The sequence below is a fragment of the Gorilla gorilla genome, chromosome 9 (genome assembly GCF_029281585.2).
Source record: "Gorilla gorilla gorilla isolate KB3781 chromosome 9, NHGRI_mGorGor1-v2.1_pri, whole genome shotgun sequence".
In the NCBI taxonomy this organism is placed as follows: Eukaryota; Metazoa; Chordata; class Mammalia; order Primates; family Hominidae; genus Gorilla; species Gorilla gorilla.
The window spans coordinates 111,550,007-111,566,802 of record NC_073233.2 but is presented as its reverse complement, the minus strand read 5'-3'; the positions used below and the strand labels follow the sequence as shown (position 1 = coordinate 111,566,802).

The 16,796-nt window shown below is 38.3% G+C and overlaps 1 pseudogene; it reads left to right on the top strand.

Annotated features, from left to right (window-relative positions):
• The first annotated feature begins 14,201 nt into the window (after nucleotides 1-14,201).
• Nucleotides 14,202-15,223, top strand: LOC134756474 (sugar transporter SWEET1-like; annotated as a pseudogene).
• Nucleotides 15,224-16,796: the final 1,573 nt, after the last annotated feature.

Here is a 16,796-nt window from a genome sequence, read left to right as displayed (position 1 = left end):
CCTAAGTGCACTCTGACTTTATTACCTTCTCTGGAAAATAGAACAATGCTAGGGTCTACCTTGTAGTATTGTTATGAAGAATAAATGTGGCAATATATGTTAAAAGTGCCTAGACCATGAAAACTCATAGTGGTTAAGACAATCATAGGTCACTCATAGTGGTCACTCATAGTGATTAAGGTCACTCACAGTGGTTAAGACAGTCACAGTCTGATTGTGACGCCTCTAGGGGAGCTTTCATAACAGAGCACAAAAATATGGCTTTAGGTAGTCGCTTTCCACTTTTATTAGAAAAAGCTGGACCTAGCAGCTCTGAAGTGTGGTGTGAGGTTACCTAGGGACACAGTGTGCCTCATATTCTTTGTACCTCGTTATGGATGTTCCTTTCCATCTTGCTTTTCCCTAATGTCGTTGCAGCCAGATTATATTGAAGCTAAATGGAATGAATGAACAGAAAAATCAGAATGTCCTCTCTCTCCACATAGCCACTGCAGGTTCCCACAAAACAGCCTAAGTTGTTACCCATCTCCACCCTTTTATGTGATCTAAGATCACAGTATACTGAAGCTCTGCCAAAAGCTTGTGAAGAAAATGAGGGCATGTTTGGAATGGCTCATAGTATAGAGGAGAAAACTCCAAGTGCCACCTTTACTGGGAGCAGAACATTATATTAGGTCTTAGCTCAGGTCCTCTAGAAGACAGAGCCTGAGGCATGGTTAAGGCAATAACTCTTTATGTGGGAGAACCAAGCCACAGGTAGTGAGGATGAGGGAAAACCAGAAGTGAGGGAAGCAAAGATGCAAAGCAATGCAATGTGCCACATGACCACACTGGCTACTGCTTTACAACAAGCTGCTGACATAGCCAGCCACTCTGCAGGTATGTATTCTTGGCATTCAGGATATGCAGAGAAGAAATACACATTGTATTGGTCCATGAAAGAGAGGAGGGAAGGGAGTTTATCTGCCCAAACTCCTCTCATCTCCTGTTTTCCTTTGATCAAGATTCCCCACAGGAGGGGTTAACTTGCCGGAGCTTCTGAGTTGCATCATCTGGCCCCCAGGATATCAGAGTCAGTGTACAGTGAACCCACTATGGCATTTTATTCAAGTCCAAAAGTTACTTGGCATTGATGAGAAGCAACCAAAAGTATGGAGGGGTCAAAGACTAACAGTGTATCACTTAAGATTCTTTCCACTGGTTTGAAACCTATCAGAAGTACCCTTTCAAATTGCTTATATTGCTAATAGGATTATTATATACGAGAAACAATTATATAGGCTCATATAGACTAAACCTTTCTATTAATATGACATCATACCTTCCATATGCCACATTTGTCACACACATACACACACTCTACCTCGAAATGCATTCCTTTGAATAAAGGACTACTGTACCTCTAGGCGGCTACCTATGATGTTACATTTATCATCCCGTAGGTACAGAATCAATCTCTCTCTCTCTCTCTCTCTCTCTCTCTCTCCTCCTTCTCTCTTTCTTCTTGTAGGCTATCTAGGCAGTCTCTGTGGACTAGATCTAGTATAAGGATCTTATTAAAGCAAGATCCAAGCAACCAAGCGAAAGATTCTACCTTCAAACATGAGGAGATCCAAGAAACAGCATGCACTACGTCAGCGGAAGCCAATACCATTGAGCTATGAACATTCAGGTTCTTGTTCTCCGTAGGGGAAACTCCTTTTCTGGATTGGTATCCTTAGAGGTATTTGATGCACACCCTTGCTAGGATAGTCTATATGCCAGTGAGTCTCCTCCCATAGGTTCAGCCCATATATGATTCACGCACATGAGAGCTTTGCTATTCCATCCATCTATCTGTAGGTTTTAGGAGAAATTCAGCAATCCTAAATTATTGGTGCTCACAGGATATGGTGGCTTTCTCTGAGACCTGGGCAGTCTACATAAGAAGGGTTGATAAGGGCTGTGGCTAGAATTGGGACTGAGAGTCATTTGCATACTCACACAATCTGCATACAGTGAAGAGACAGAAAGGAGAAAGCAGGTCAAGGACTCTGAGAAGTCGTACAGGTTTATGTCTCAATAGCAGAGCTAAGCAAGGAGCAGAGTCCGCCTGCTTTTCTGTTTTATATGCCTACTCTAAGACCATTCTGCCAATGATAGTGTTGAACCTGCAAATCCTGCTGATAAATATACACCAGGGTAGCAAATGCTAAGGGCATGAGATTTGAGGAAAGAGATGATATTTTTAAAGAGTCATCCTCTGGTTTTATTCATACATTTTGTGAAATAGTCACCTGGATCAGAACTTCTGGGAGGCTCACTGGACTGTTCCTTTTGGTTAGCAAGATCTACGCCTTCTTCTTTATCTTGACTAAGACTCCTTAACTAATAAGTAATAAAACCGAGACTTGAACCTAGCCCAGTCTGACTCTAGAACCTATACTTTTAACCATTAATGTCAGCTGATATTAGTTCTGACAAATAAATGTCAAATGAACACTGAATGCAATTAAATGGTGCCTTCTCATTGTCTTCTTTGAGACAGCATAGCATAGTGGTTCAATATGAATTCAATAGCTATTTATTAACTGTTTATTTATTAGATAAGAGCAAGGGTTCTTTTTTTTGAGACAAGCTCTCACTCTGTTTCTCAGGCTAAGTGTAGTGGCACAATCCTAGGTCACTGCAGCCTCAATCTCCTTGGCTTAAGAGATCCTTCTGCCTCAGTTTCCTGAGTAAATAGGACAACAGGTGTGTTCCATCATGCCCAGTTAATTTTTTCAATTGTTTGGAAGAGATGGAGTCTTGTTATGTTGCCCAGGCTGGAGGAGCAGGGGTTCTCGATGAAGACAACTTGTGTCTGTGCTGTCTAATACGGAAGCCACTACCAAATGGGACTGTTGAACACTTAAATTATAGCTAGTGTAACTGGGAGCTGAATTTTTAATTCTATTTAATTTAATTACACATAAATTTTTAAAGATACTCAATTCAATTATTAGAAACATTCAAGTATGTTTGAAAAAATTGGGGTATGTGAATCTACATCTTCAATAATAAATTTTACAAAATCAAAATATATCAAGTATTTCAAAGGATAATTGAGTGCCCACATTGAGATATCCAATAAGTGCGAAATACGTACCAGATTTCAAAGACTCATTACAAAAAAAGGAAAGTAAGGCTGGGCACGGTGGCTCATGCTTGTAATCCCAGCACTTTGGGAGGCCAAGGCAGGTGGATCACCTGAGGTCAAGAGTTTGAGACCAGCCTGGCCAATATGGTGAAATCCCATCTCTACTAAAAATACAAAAATTAGCCAGGTCTGGTGGCGTGCACTTGTAATCCCAGCTACTCGGGAGGCTGAGACAGGAGAATCACTTGAGCCTGTGAGACGGAAGTTGCAGTGAGCCAAGATCACACCACTGCACTCCATCCTGGGTGACAGAGGGAGACTCTGTCTCAAAAAAAAAAAGGAAAGTAAAATATCTTATTAATAATTTTTATTGTTTATATGTTAAATTAATAATATTTTGGTTATATTGACTTAAATAAAATGTCACAATTAATATCACCTCCCATTTCTTTTTCATTTAATGTGGATACTGCAACATTTAAAACAACATGATTGGCTAATACTGGCCTAGATCCAACTCCTAACTTTACCACATATAAGTCATGTGCCTTAGCAAGTTATGGCAAGCTTTACCTTTTTTTTTGCATCTATCTCTTAAGTCTATGAAATAGGGCATAACATCAGTACATATGTAATGAGTTGTAATGGTTAAGTCAGTTAGGGCCTGGCACATGGTAATTTCTCAATAAGGGTTAATTATTATTACTACTAATGCTAATTGTATAAACATGCTATATATAATCTTAAAACTGATTTTATTATTTTAATGGAATTTCCATTGAGAATAGACCTACAGGATTCAGAACATATATAAATATGAAGAGTGCTTTGCTTAATGTTTTAAGCATTAAAACAATCCTTATTTGGGTAAGGATTTTCAAGGGAGATTGTAGTTGTCATTTAGATTAATAGCTTGAGAAACTGCATTTTTTTTTCCTGGCAGTGCCAGTGTCCCTCTGACATTGGGGGGATTTTTGTGCTGCTGCTGCTGCTTGTTTGCAATTTGTATTATATTTCAACAAAGAGCTTTGCTTGCTCGCAGCTATTGAAATTGTAAAGCAGCAAACATGATGGGGTGACTTATTTCATCCAATTCTCAATAACCATTGCAAGTTTTTTGTCTCTTTATGAAAAATGTCTGTTCAATTATAAGGTGTTATTCACATTATCATTACCTGAATAGTTCCTTGAGGGAGAAAATCTGCAAGTTGAGAAAAAACAGCACAAGGACAGAGGATAGAGGGTAACAGATGTCTTCTTCTGGAGTCATCTGCCTCATAAAGGGTTACATGCAATTCTCTTCCTAGAAACTGCCTATGCCACTTTTCCAAGCAATTCTCTAAATTAAGATAGCATTATTTTAGGCTTTCCAAAGACTTCCTAAATAACCATAAAATAAACTTTCTTGGCTATAGAAATATGGGGATTCATGTGCTATGGCAAACACATGTTTTCAGATGTGGTTTCTGTGAGCAGACAGTCTATAGTTAGGTGGGTAACACAAATACCTAAGTGTCACGTTAAGCCACAGAGGGATCCCAGGTCCAGCATTTGGCGTAAAAGGTGCTGCAGGAGCACAAAGGAGAGAAGCAGAATTCTGCAAGAGAGGCAGAGTGAGCAGGGGATCTCCCCTGAGAAAAAGAACTTTGGGCAGGTCATTTTACTACAATGAGACTCGGATTTAGCACCTGTAAAAGAAAACGTATAGACCAAGGTATCTCCAAGTTGCGACACTCCAGGAATCTTTTAAAGGGAGTCAGAACTGCCATAGATCATAGCCACTAGTTTCCCTTTTGTCCTTAAATTCCTTACTGATAAAAAAAAAGACACTACATAATGATAAAGGGTGCAACTCAACAAGAAGATCTAGCTATCCTAAATATATATGCACCTAGTGTTAGAGCATCCAAATTCATAAAACAAATTCTCAGAGACTTACAAAGTAACTTGATAACCACAGTAATAGTGGGAGACTTAACACCGCACTGATAGTATTAGACAGATCATCAAGGCAGAAAACTGACAAATATATTCTGTACCTAAACTTAACACTTGACCAAAAGGACCTAAGAGACATCTACAGGACACTCCACCCAACAAAAACAATATACATTCTTCTCATGTGCACATGACACATACTCTAACATTGACTGCACATTTGACCATAAAGAACTTCCCGGCAAATTCAAATTTAAAAAAATAAAAAATAAAAAAAATAAAAACTGAAGTCATACCAACCACGGTCTTGGACTACAGCACAATAAAAATGGAAACCAATGATAAGAAGATTGCTCAAAACCATACAATTACAAGGAAATTAAACAACCTACTCCTGGCTGGGCACAGTGGCTCACACCTGTAATCCCAGCACTTTGGGAGGCTGAGGAGGGTGGATCACCTGAGGTCAGGAGTTCAAGACCAGCCTGGCCAACATGGTGAAACCTCGCCTCTACTAAAAATACAAAAATTAACCTGGTGTGATAGAGCCTGTAATCCCAGCTACTCAGGAGGCTGAGGCAGAAGAATCGCTTGAACCCAGGAGGTGGAGGTTGCAGTGAGCTGAGATCGTGCCACTGCATTCCAGGCTGGGTGACAGAGCGGAACTTTGTCTCAAAAAAAAAAAAAAAAAATCTACTCCTGAACGACTTTTTGGTAAACAATGAGATTAAGGCAGAAATAAAAAATTACTTGAAACTAATGAAAACAAAGATACAACATATCAGAATCTCTGGAACACAGCTGAAGCAGTGGTAAGAGAAAAGCTTACAATACTAAATGCTTGCATCAAAATGTCAGAAAGATTTCAACTTACTGAACTATTATAATATCACACTCACAGGAACTACAAAAAAAAAAAAAAAAAAAAAGGGGAAGCCAACCCCAAAGCTAGCAGAAGAAATTTGCTTTTAAATTACCAGAACTCATAAGAACTCACTCACCATCCTGAGGCAGCATCAAGGAGATGTTGCTAACCCATTCATGAGAAACCACTCCCACAATCCAATCTCCTCCCACCAGGCCGCACCTCCAACATTGAGGATTACAATTGAACATGAGATCTGAGTGGAGACACAGATCCAAACCATATCAGACGGTAATGAAGAGACCTTCAGAGATAGGTCGTTTTTCAGATAGCAGGCCCGAATGGGGTGCCTGTAGGTGGGGAAAGGGAATCAAAGTATGACAAGCTCCTTAAAGCCCACTTTCAAATTGATCCAGCTTGAAATGGCAGGCAGATACATGAAGATGCACAAATTTTGACTCCCCACAATTTGGAAAAAGAATAATTAATGGGATGAGACTTTCCTGAGAATGAAGTTCTTGACTACATTTATCTTAGTTTCTATATACCTGGCACCTGATATAATACTTGGCTCATGATTGATGAGTGTGAAGGAGGTCTTGAATTATTCTTGGATAAAAACATAAACTTTCCTCTGGGCCAGAATTAATCAGATGTAATCGGCATTGTCCCTCCTAAATCTCCCAAAACCTGTTTAATGTAGTATGCAGTAATTGCTGCTTCCAGTGGTGCCCTTTATTTAGATGCATAGAACTTTATATTCAGTAACGAACTTAAAAGGGCAATCAGGTTCTCAGAACTAAAATCAAGACTTAATGTTGACCCATGATTTGACAACAGAATGAAATTTTTATAACATAATATTAATAGTTATTTTGAATATAAAGAAATAGAGTATATGGGTAGAAAGGTGTGGTACATCTTCTCGCCCATCATAAGGGTCACAGCTGGCACTCCTATCATAAAAGACAGGTTAACAAGAGAGAAACATAACAAATTTATTTAACCAAAGTTTTGTGTGATACAGGAGCCTTCAGAAATGAAGATCCAAAGACCTAGAGAAAACTGTCTGCTTTTATGCTTAGTTTCAACGAAGAATGGACAACCATGTAGCAATGTGATTGACAAAAGGGTCTGATCTAATGTTAATAGACTGAGAAACCCAGCAAGGCTTGTATGTCCAGATTCTTCTCAGTCTCTCTGCATAGCATTCCTCCCTCCTAGGTATAGGGCAGAACCCCTGTGGAATGAGGGTCTTCAAGGGAGAAGGGAGAGAATGACCTTGCTAGGTTTTATGTCTTGCTTTAGGGGAGAGGGGTTCTAGTATCTGTGACCCACCTTGGAGGAGAGGAATTCTGGTTTCTATGACTCACTTTAGGGGAGATGGAGGGATGGGAAAATGGAGGGCCAGAGAAGGTCAGAGAGAGACTTTGTTTCTGAGGCTACTTCTGGACCTTCCAGTCTCCTTTTGTTCAAAGTACTCAGCGTGCCAAAGTGTCATACTTTGCAGTATCATTTTCTGAGCCCCAGAAACAGAAAAGCTAAAATGGCTCATAATCCCACCAACCAGACATTAAAGGTTTATACATTCAAGTTGAGGAGATATGAACAGTGGAAATGGTTCAAACATAAAAGCAAAAGCTTCCCTTCATGTCTCTGTTACTTAGACCGAATATGATTTTGTGTAATTGTTAATAGGATAAAACGGTTAAAATTGAGACTGCTCAGGATAATCTGTGAGCCATCGTCAGTCAAAATTCACAAGTTCAGCCATGCACAGTCACTATTCAAGAGTGGTCAAAGCACAGTCCCTGCACCCAAGGAATTTACAGCTTCAGGATAATTCTCATTCTAAAAGTAAACTGAATAATGTAACATTCCTATAAACTGAATTGAGCTTTAACTATGTTATCATCTACTCTAAATATCATGAAGTCTCAGCTGGTAAGTCTTCAAACTGGTACCACTGTCTCCCTCCCTGCACCCAACCACACACACATACACTCACATCTCTGCAGTTGGCCGAGGGGGAAGCTCTACTTCCCTCCTGTTCTTTATATAATGACTTTACTGTAGCCACTTTCACTTTCCCTGGTGATATTAGAGAAGCTGGGACAATAAAAGCATCTCCTCTTGATCATAGGGTCGTATAAGTATCCCAGATTTCATCTGGACACTTCATATTATAAATAAAACACTTGAGGCCCTGAGAGGTTGTGTAACTATCTCTTTACAGTCACCCAGCTAGTTAGAACCTTGCCTTGACCTAACCCTGACTACCAGCCCAGTGCTCTTTCTATCAGATCACACTAGAAAAAAATCCAGCTGTTTTTGTCAACGCAATGTACCCATGCTTGCTGGAAATGGTGCAGACCAACAGCTACATTACTTTTCTAATAGCTAATGCAGTTTCTCGTGAAAGCATATTCCTCCCTCTAAAAGTAAATTAAATGGCATAATCTTTCCATAAACTGGATTTAGTAACATATTCTCTATGATAAATAACATTCAAATTGGAATCACCTCCCCTGTAATGTGAAATTGAAGTTTATTTTTGATGTGTTATCTGTTGATGACGATTGACTATAAATGTAGGACCATTTAGTAAGCAAATAAACCACTCAGTTAGGAAGTAACATAATACACAGCAATTTTATGAATCTCTTTTCATCTTGCCTTTCCACTGGTTTGGGAGAATTAAAGAGGACATTGAAAATGCATTAGGTAAATTGTGATATTAACAATGCCATTTAAATTGTTGCCAAGATTTGTGAAAACACAAAGAATAAAAACATACCTTGGGATGGCAGATAAAAGTCTAAGAAGATGGTTTTCCAACAGGGCTTCCAGGAGCATAAACGTCTAAGCGGTTAGTTGGGGGAGTGTTGTTGTAGTCAAGGCAAACAAGTAGGTAGGCAAGAAGAAGAGAAAAAAGAAAGGAAAAGATTGAAAAGCTGTCTCTTTGTCTTTGCCTTTCAGGTTGAAAAGCATACTATTTGTCTAACTTCAGCCCAGTCCCCATCTTTATTTCATTGTAGTAGCATAAACATATTCAAATTGATTTGGACAAGCACTACTAGATATTAAACATCTATCAAATGACCATAATTAAATAATGTATTACTGATAAAGTTATAGATAGACACATATTAATAGAAGAGAATATGAATCTGTGAATCAAGTCAAAACACATGTGAGTATTTAGTCAATATTGAAAGAGGATTTTAGGCTGGGTATGGTGGCTCACACCTGCAATCCCAGCACTTTGGGAGGCTAAGGCAGGCAGATCACCTGAGGTCAGGAGTTGGAGACCAGCCTGGCCAACATGGTGAAACCCTATCTCTACTAAAATTACAAAAATTAGTTGGGAGTGGTGGCATGCACCTGTAATCCCAACCACTCAGGAGGCTGAAGCACGAGAATTGTTTGAACCTGCGAGGCAGAGGTTGCAGTGAGCCAAGATCGTGCTACTGCACTCTAGCCTGGGTGACAGAGTGAGACACTGTCTCAAAAAAAAGATTTTCATAATGTTGAAACAATTGACTAAATCATGGGGTAGGGTGCACAATTAGATATCTATTAATTATTATACACACACACACAGCATGAGAGAGAGAGAGAGAGATGATAAGGAATTGGCTCACACAATTGTGGAGGCTAACAAGTCCCAAGATCTGCAGTTGGCAAGCTGAAGACCTATGAGAGCCAATGGTGCAGTTTCAGTCCAAAGGTCAGTGGACCCAGGAAAAGTTGATGTTTCAGTTGGAGTCCAAAGGCAGGATAAACCAATGTCCCAGCCATAAGGCAATCAAGTAAGAGGAAATTCCCTCTCATGTAAGGGAGGTTCAGACTTTTTGTTCTATTCAGGCCCTCCACTGATGGGATGAGGCCTACTCACATTAGGAAGGACAGCCTGTTTTACTCAGTCTACAGATTCAAATGTTAATCTCATCCAAAACACCCTCACATACATACCTAAGATAATCTTTGACCAAGTATTTGGGCACTTTGTGGTCAGTCAGGTTGACACATAAAATTAACCTTCATAATTTTCAACATGAATTCCAGGTTAATTAAAGATTTGAAAGTAAAAAGGAAAGTAGAACACTAAAGAATTAATATAGATGAATATTCCTCTATTTCTTGGTATTCTCAGGCCTTTTAAGTTTAGATATATACAAAATACTATAAAGAATAATATTAAGAAATTTAGTTACATAAACATTGAACTATAGGAATAATTTACACCTTTTAATTTGCTTTATTGGTATTCAAACTTTTTAGAGTCAAGGGACTCTGGAGAAGAAAGTATTACATTTAGCTTCTAGCAATTATTTTTCTCAACTTTTCTGTCAAGCATGAGCCAACCAATTCCAATCCCTTATTCCTGATATTCTTAAATGACTGGATTGGAAAGGAGGTATGTAGGGTATCAAAAGAGTCATTCCTGCTTTTAAGGTGAAGGATCAACTCCTTAGCTATGTTGATGTGAACAAAAAGAACAGTACCAAATATTCTAGAACTTGTCCTAACCTAAGCTTATGTGTGATTTCTTTCATTTTCATGTTCCCTGCAACATATGGTATGTAATTATTTCCTAATCAGTATATAAATTTTAAGGTCATCCTGAAGTCTACAAATTCTTGCCAGGAAACTAATTTATAAACAAGGTGTTATGCAGCATGTAAACTGAGTTATAAAGTTGTGGATGGGCTTAATGACACGGCTGCTATAACCACTTGCTCCTAATGCCTGAACATAATTTGTATGGTATCTTAAACTGAGTGACCATTTTTGCAAGCAAATGACTGAAATTTTGGACTTAATCCATAGAAATTTATTTTATGGAGCATTATATACAGTGATATAATTTGCAATGTGCTTTAATGGCCATTCTAGTGGCCATATAAACTGCCATCAAAATTTGCAAAAATGGCACCTAATTTGAGTGGCATTCCTCTTCATTTTAGATGTTATTACTTCATGAGGAAAGAAAACATTTTTTCTCTTTCTTTTTTCCTCTTTTTGCTCTTTTCGTATTTGATCAAGCAGCATTATTCCATAGTAGATCTGCCACAGACTGCTATGCAAATTGGGACATGAGTCACACAGATATGATATAAACGGCACCTTAGTCTAAACTTATGCAAAGTACTGTCTTCAGAACTGATTATGGCAACCATCCCATACAACAACAATACATGTGTAATGTGAGAAGCTTTAATCCAAATTTCTCCTCAGTGTCTATTTGCAGAAGGGAGGGACTATTTGGTGGTGGGTTGGAGCCAACTCAAAGTGGCTTGTGCCGAACATGCGCCTCTTTTCCCAGTTTCATGTTCCCTGATATTTTGTGAATAGCTTCTGATAGACCATGGGAGATATATACGCACCATGGAAATTTGCAATTGCTACAAATCAAGGCTTTAAAAATTTTTCCTCCCTGACTGCTGATTATTAAACACTTACCAGCATACCCCTGGACTCTGCAATGGAGGCCTGGACAAACACTCCTGGTCTCTCCCATGTGTCTATTTTTGCCAATGTAATAGTGGGCAGAACCACTAGGTGGGAGAAGCCTCACTCTTGATGACTACATGGAGCAAACCTTCTGCCCCCAATGACCTGCACTGGCTGTGACCTGAATGAGATATAAATCATTATTATATTTAGCCATAAAAGCTTGGAGATTACATTATAGCAATTAGCATCCTTAGACTAATGCAGTCAGTTAGCAACAACACTGATAATGGAACTTTGGAAAAAACTGTCTAAAGTAATTCATGTCTAATAGAGTAATAAGGATTTTTCTATTATGAGAAGTGTCTAGACTCAATGCCTCAGAAGAGCAAGATAATTTTACATTGAATGTAACTAAATCAAATATATAAATCTTGGTTATCTCTATCAAGCCTTCTTGATGACTCTCAGGATGTCATTAAGCAGAGTCTTTAAGTATGTAAGACAGTGTTGATCTCCTATCCCAAAGCTAACTCTTCCTTTTCCCTCTCCTAGAAAAAAATGCAACAGGAATTCAGCACAAGTTTACAATAGAAGAGTAATATTCAAATGAAATTTAAAATATGATGAAAATTAGCACCTGATATTTTGAAACAAAAATCACAGGTACTTTTTTTTGGAATAACACATCATCATTGCTTTTTGAATTTTCCTTTTATCTCAAAAAAGATTTTGAAAAATATCATCCATAAAATGATTTAATTTTAATAGAATAAGCAATTTTACTCAATAAAACGTTTCTGTGGCGTAAAATCTGATATGCAATAGTCTTTAAATATATAATTCATAAGTGTTTAAAGGCAATTAAACCTCAAAGAATTGCTCCCCTAGGAGCACAAGGAGAACAAGAGAAATTCAAATATATTCAACCACTACTTTCTGACACTTTCAAATTACATTCTTTTATTTGCATTTAGTACATTTCCCTGTGACTCATGTAACTGTATTTATTTTATTTTAAGAACACTTTTTTATTTTAGAAGTGTTTTAAATTTACAGAAAAGTGGCAACGTTTGTACAAAGTATTTATATATAGCCCTACACAGTTTCCCCTACTGTTATTGTTCTATGCCACCAGGATCCCTTTGTCACAAGTAAGAAATCAACATTGGTACGTTACTATTAACTTAACAATTTATTCAGATGTCATCATAATATCAACCTAACAGTTTATTCAGGTGTCATCAATTTTTTTCCTCAATGATATTTTTTTATGGTCCAGGTTCTTATCCAAAGTACCAGGTTACATTGAGTCAGTATCTCCCTAGCCTCCTCTGATCTGTGACAGTTTCTCAGAAACAACAAGTTTCCTTGTTATTGATGACCTAACAGTTTTAAGGAGCACTGATCAAAGGTTTTGCAGAATGTCACTCAATTTGGGTTTGATCAATATCTTTCTCATGGCTATCCTGGAGTCATGAGTTTTGGGAGAAAAAACACAGAAATGAAGTGTCATTCTCAGTATAGCAGGTCAAGAATGCACACTATCAATATGACTAATTGCTGATGATAACTTCCATCGCCTTGATGAGACAGTATTTGCCAGGTCTCCCTACTGTGATTTTATCCTATGCCCTAGCTCTTCCCATATTCTACTCTTTGAAAGCAAGTTAGTAAGTGCAGCCCACACTCAATGGGGGCTGAAGTGAGGGATAAGAAGAGGTGTAGAGGAACTAAGCTCTAGTTCCTGATAAATTATTATACATAAATTATTTGGAATTCATTTGTAAAGAAGATTAATCTCTTCTCTCTCATTTATGTATTTATCCAATCATTTTTATAGCATCATGGACTTGTGGCTATCTATTTTGTGCTTTAAATTATAGTCCAATATACTTACTTTGTTGCTAAAATCATTCCAGCTTTGGCCATTGGGAGTACACGCATCCCTCAACACCCACAAGGAATTGGTTCTAGGACCACCGCAGATACCAAAATCCATGAATGCTCAAATCCTTACATAAAATGGTGTGGTATTTCTATATAACTTACACACATTATCCCGTATAATCTAAACCACCTTTAGATTACTTATAATACCTACTACAATGTAAATGGTATGTAAGTAGTTGTTATATTGCATTGTTTAGGAAATAATGACCAAAAAAAGTTCTATATACATGTTCAGTACAGATGAAACTGTCCCTTTTTTTTCCTGAAAATTTTTGATCCATGGTTTATTGAATCCATGGATGTGGAACCCATACATACAGAAAGCTAACTGTACTCACTTTACTTTTCAAATGTACATTTCTGTTAACAAATACTTTGAAGGCTAGAAAAGTCCCAATGTTTCATTTTTAGGAGTAACAAAAAAATGGAACATTTTTGCTCTATTGGAAAGGCAACTTATGGAGTCATCATGACCAACAGATAAAACCAGGGTAATTTATTTTTTAGCTTTATGTTTCCATAATTAATAAGCAGGATCAAATGAACCCTTGGATATTTTATCTGTGGTAATTATTCAAATTTGGACAAAGTTATAATAAAACTTCTGAGGATAAGTTGCACATTTTTCTAGAATAATTTATTCAAAAGTAGTAGATTAAAACTGTTTTTTATGGCACTAAGAATAAAATGCAACAAAATTGGGGTGGGAAGTAGGTGCAATATTTAAATGGAAAGGCATCATTTTTCAAAGTGTTTTGCCACACTGCAAGTCACAACCTATTAGTGGATCATAAAACCCAAATTTAGTGGATCTCAATCAACAATTATTTTTCAAGAAAAGATTTAATGTAATAAATTAGAATAGAAGACATGCGAATGACCCGGAGTGTGGACAACGTCCAGTTCCTGCCCTTTCTCACCACGGAAGTCAACGTGTTGTGCTCCTACAGACTGCAACCCTGCTAGGGGTCCTTCTCCTGGGTTATGGCTACTTTTGGCTCCTGGTACCCAACCCTGAGGCCCGGCTTCAGCAGTTGGGCCTCTTCTGCAGTGTCTTCACCATCAGCATGTACCTCTCACCACTGGCTGACTTGGCTAAGGTGATTCAAACTAAATCAACCCAATGTCTCTCCTACCCACTCACCATTGCTACCCTTCTCACCTCTGCCTCCTGGTGCCTCTGTGGGTTTCGACTCAGAGATCCCTATATCATGGTGTCCAACTTTCCAGGAATCGTCACCAGCTTTATCCGCTTCTGGCTTTTCTGGAAGTACCCCCAGGAGCAAGACAGGAACTATTGGCTCCTGCAAACCTGAGGCTGCTCATCTGACCACTGGGCACCTTAGTGCCAACCTGAACCAAAGAGACCTCCTTGTTTCAGCTGGGCCTGCTGTCCAGCTTCCCAGGTGCAGTGGGTTGTGGGAACAAGAGATGACTTTGAGGATAAAGGGACCAAAGAAAAAGCTTTACTTCGATGATTGATTGGGGCCTAGGAGATGAAATCACTTTTTATTTTTTAGAGATTTTTTTTTTTTAATTTTGGAGGTTGGGGTGCTATCTTTAGAATATGCCTTAAAAGGCCGGGCGCAGTGGCTCACGCCTGTAATCCCAGCACTTTGGGAGGCCAAGGTGGGCGGATCGCCTGAGGTCAGGAGTTCAAGACCAACCTGACCAACATGGTGAAACCTCATCTCTACTAAAAATACAAAATTAGCCAGGCATGGTGGCACATGCCTGTAATCCCAGCTACTTGGGAGGCTGAGGCAGGAGAATTGCTTGAACCCAGGAGGTGGAGGTTGCAGTGAGCTGAGATCGTGCCATTGTGATATGAATATGCCTTATAAGCTGATGTGAATATGCCTTAAAATAAAGTGTTCCCCACCCCTGCAAAAAAAAAAAAAAAATTAGAATAGAAAATATCAAAGTACATGTATAAGTCACACACACATAGATATGGATATATGGAAATACGTATCTATCTCTGGATAAATGGATAGATAGAGATTCATTTTAAGGAACTGGCTCATGTGACTATAGAGGCTGGCAAGTCCAAGATTTGCAGGATAGGCCACAGACTTGGGGAAGAGTTGATGTTGCAGTCTTCTGGCAAAATTTCTTCTTGCCCAAGAACAGTCAGTCTTCTGTCTATTAAGACCTTCAACTGATTAGATAAGGCCCACCCACATTATGGTGAATAATCTGCTTTACACACAGTCTACTGATTTAAATGTTAATTTCATCTAAAAATACCCTCACAGAAACATGTAGAAGAATGTTTGACCAAATATCTTAGTACCGTGGCATAGCCAATTTGACACATAATATTAACCACCATGGCACATATCATAAGGTAAGAGGAGATGTGCCCTGTGAAACTTTTCCTTTCCTAGGCCATGGATGGTGATTATGTTCTGTTCGAATGTTACTAGCTTCAGTGCCTGCCCCAGTGCCTTGTACAGAGTAGGCACACAATGAATATTTGTTAGACAAAATCACTTTCATAGATAGAAATAAGAACGGCTGTCATTTTTTTGAGTGACTCCACTCATTGACATTTTATGTACACTGTTTCATATTCTTATAATAACTCTGCAGATCAGGAATTATTGTTTCCTAAATCAGAAACCGATACTCACAGAAGCTGGGCACCTTGCCTGGAGTAAACAGCCAGTAAACTGTAGGAATTTGAACCTAAGACTCTGTCTTGGTTCAAAGCATATTTTCTTTACTGTATATCATGAATAGAAAATAAGGCCTTACGCCTGTGCCAACTCCAGTCCATTTTGTTGATAAGCAAAGTTTCCATTTCTCTCTCTGAGAAGAGAGCCATGCGATGGAGGAGAATGAGGGGTGCACCTTTGAAATCTCAGCTCCACATTATATTGTGTTTCAAAAATGAACCGTGAGATGCAGTGAGCAGTTTATCCAGGTCATTGTTCAATATGATAAGGAGAGAATTTAAAATTCACCAATTTTTGGCACTGAATATGAAATTGCACTGTTTATTTCTTTCAGGATCTCATTAGCATTTCATGTAAGTTGTCTAGTTGGATGTGGACAGACAAGATTGGGAAATAGAACCTTGTCTGGTGAAAGACGAGGGAGATAACATGATATTTTGTGTATTTTCAAAGTCATCACAATGTCTTTGGCACAACCCCTTCTTTATACACAGGGGTTAAATCTAATGCTTTCTTTGGACTCTGTGATTCAAGACCAACTTATAAAAAATTATTTTAGTAGTTCATAAAAAATAATAATAATACCTGTGCATGGGCTCTGAGACATACTCACCTTATCTGAAATCCAATTCCACAGTAAGTTACTAGGATATTTCTTTCAAGCCCTATGAGACATTTTTCCTCTCTTTGTTAGACCATAAGAATTAATAACTATTTCATCCTGCATATCTCCTCCTAAGAGATGGCTTATAAATATGAGAGAACCACAGTAGTTTCCCAGGAA